Source organism: Euphorbia lathyris, chromosome 9 (assembly GCF_963576675.1).
Source record: "Euphorbia lathyris chromosome 9, ddEupLath1.1, whole genome shotgun sequence".
NCBI classification, from domain to species: Eukaryota; Viridiplantae; Streptophyta; class Magnoliopsida; order Malpighiales; family Euphorbiaceae; genus Euphorbia; species Euphorbia lathyris.
In genome coordinates this window covers 39,016,683-39,020,053 of record NC_088918.1, presented here as the reverse complement: position 1 = coordinate 39,020,053, position 3,371 = coordinate 39,016,683, and the positions used below count along the sequence as shown (strand labels likewise).

At 35.4% G+C, this 3,371-nt stretch overlaps 1 non-coding gene across 1 annotated transcript; it reads right to left on the bottom strand.

The window, feature by feature from the left end:
- Positions 1-835: 835 nt before the first annotated feature.
- LOC136207651 (small nucleolar RNA R71) lies at positions 836-942 on the bottom strand. The gene has a single exon (XR_010676781.1). It is a non-coding gene; the product is annotated as a small nucleolar RNA R71 (small nucleolar RNA).
- Positions 943-3,371: the final 2,429 nt, after the last annotated feature.

Sequence of the window (3,371 nt, the reverse complement as noted above, 5' to 3'; positions counted from 1 at the left end):
AACAATTTTCCATATTATAAACCTTAAAAGTAAATTTAACCGATTCAAAATAAGTTTTGTTAAAAAAACGTTCCCTGTGGGATCGATATCTTTTATTACTACAAGCGTATACCGTGCACTTGCGGGAATCGCTCAACAAGTTTTTGGCGCCGTTGCCGGGGAACGCCAAAATTTTTGACAAAATTTTAAATTTTTCGTGTTTTATTACGAATCTAGGTTTATTCATACTCATTCAAACTTTTATATTTTTAATTATTTTCAATTACTAACATATTTATTTTTTTTCAAATTCTGTTTTGTAGGTAGTTTTTGTTCGTGCGAAATTTCAAGTTCATGCGCAGTTCTCGAAGTTCGGGCACGTCACCAGATCCTATTGACCCAGAAATTGAAAGAACTCTTAAAAAGAACAAGAAAGAAAAAGAAAAACCAAACCCCAATAAAAACTAAAATTACCGAGCCAGAAGTTATGGCCACACTTATGGATTACGCTAGGCCAGGAGTGGCCGGTGTAACAAACAGTATAGTTAGACCCCAAATTAATGCACATCATTTTGAAATTAAGCATGCGTTGCTTAATATGTTGCAAAATAATGTAACGTTTTACGGGTTACCTAACGAAAATCCTAATACCCATTTGACAAATTTCTTAGAAATTTGTGACACTTTTAAAATTACTGATGTAACTGCAGAAGCAATCAAACTTCGCCTTTTTCCTTTTACTTTGAAGGATCGAGCCAAAGAATGGTTAACTTCTATGCCAGCCGCATCAATTGAGACTTGGGAGCAATTAGCCCAAGCATTTTTATCAAAAATTTTCCCTGTAGCAAAAACCGCAAGAGTCATTAAAGAGTTAACATCTTTTTCTCAAAATGATAGTGAAAATCTTTATGAGGCTTGAGAACGTTTTAAAGAACTTCAACGTTTATGCCCACACCACCAATTGCCCGCTGAACTTTTAATGCAAACATTTTATAATGGACTAAATCCTACAACTAGAGGTTCATTGGACGCTATGTCTGGAGGGTTATTCATGAAGAAAACATCTGCCCAAGCAAGAGAACTTTTAGAGGAAATGGCAATCAACAGCAGTATGTGGCCCGCAGAACGTGGACACATACCAGTAGCGAAACCATTATCCTCAACTACTTCATCAGTAAAAGGTATAGTGAATCTTGATCCAGTAGCGATGTTGCAAGCCCAATTTTCTGCCTTGTCGCACAAAATTGATAGGTTTATGGCACCGTGTGATCCTAATGGTCAACCAATCCAAACGGATGTGGATTACGAAGGTATGAGTGAAATTGAACAGGTAAATTTTGTCCAAGGACAAAACCAAAATAATAACCCTTATTCCAATACATATAATCCTGGATGGAGAAATCATCCTAACTTTAACTGGAGAGACAATAATAATGTTAATCAAATCGTACTACTAATTATCAAAATCAATCAAGAGATTCGATTAGCACTTTATCTTCTAAAATCGACAAATTCATTGATGCGATGAGCGGAAAAATAAGTAATCACGACGATGGTTTTAAACGGATCGAGAATAAATTCGATCAGCTTATTAAAAACCAATCATCTAGCATCCATAATTTGGAGATTCAAATTGGACAACTCGCTAAATCAATTCCATCCCGCAAAGAGGGAAGTCTTCCAAGCCATACGGAAGAAAATCCGAAAGAGCATGTTAAGGCTATCACTCTTCGTTCAGGAAAAAACTACTTAGGCCCGGAAATGCCCGGAAATTCGACTTTACCTGGAACTGATTTACCGAAGCCCAAAGAAGATATATTAAAACAAAAAGATGCACCGATTGACTCTAGTACAAAAACTTTTGTACCCAAACCACCTTTTCCACACAAAGTCCGCAACAAGGACTATGATAAACAACTTTTAACATTTTTAGACAAACTTAAAAATTTGCATATTAATTTGATGTTTATGGATGCAATTACGCAAATTCCCAATTATGGTAAATTCCTCAAAGATTTAATTTCAAAGAAAATCAGTTGGGAAGGAATTTCATCCATTTCGCTAACTGAAGATTGCAGTTCGATTGTGTCAAGGAATTTGCCCACAAAACTCAAAGATCCCGAATGTTTTACCATTCCGTGTAAATTGGGAGATATAGAATTCCCAAGTTGTCTTTGTGATTTAGGAGCAAGCATTAACTTGATGCCATTATCTATTTTTAATAAGTTAGGCTTAGAAGAAGACATCAAACGTACCAATATGGTTTTACAATTAGCGGATCAAACCACTAAAAGACCATATGGTATAATTGATGATGTTTTAGTTAAAGTTGACAAATTTATTTTTCCTACCGATTTCGTTATTTTAGATTTTGCTTATGATGTAAATTGTCCGCTAATCTTTGGTAGACCGTTCATGAACACGGGACGTGCTCTAGTTGATGTATCGGAAGGGAAAGTAGTTTTACGAATAGGAGATGATAAGATTGAGTTTGATATGAACCAAGCGATGAAATATCCTATGGAAGATTTCGCTTGTATGAAACTTGATTTAATTGAAGAATGTGTAAATGACATTATTCAGAAAGAAGAAATAATAGAACCTATAATGAGTGAGGAACTAGAGGATAAGGACCCAGAACCTTTGATTCGAGAAGATGGACCAATTCCGCCTTCAATTATAGTTCCACCTAAATTAGAACTTAAAGAATTACCGAGTCATTTGAGGTACGCTTTCTTAGGCGAAGGCGATTCTCTACCTATTATTATCTCTAACAAATTAACACAAGTCCAAGAAGAGAAATTGAAAGAAGTTGTTAGAAATAGGATAGGAAGTATGGGTTGGCAAATTTCAGACTTAAAAGGTATTAATCCAAGTATTGTAATGCATAGAATTCACTTAGAAGAAGATAAGCCACCTAAAGCGGATAGGCAAAGACGCCTAAATCTGAACATGAAAGAAGTAGTAAAAAATGAGATTACTAAACTTCTGGACAATGGAATTATCTACCCTATTTCGGATAGTGAATGGGTTAGTCCAATCCATTGTGTACCTAAAAAGGGAGGCATAACAGTTGTAAGGAATGAAGAAGGTGAATTAATACCTACACGAACCACCACTGGTTGGAGGGTTTGTATAGATTATAGAAATCTAAATAAAGCAACTAGGAAAGATCATTTTCCTCTTCCTTTCATTGATCAAATGATCGAAAGGATAGCTGGTCATGCTTTCTACTGTTTTCTTGATGGTTACTCCAGATTTTTTCAAATATACATTTACTTGGATGACCAAGATAAAACAACCTTCACATGTCCTTACGGAACATTTGCATATAGAAAAGTGCCCTTTGGTCTATGTAACGCACCTGCAACATTTCAACATTGTATGACTGC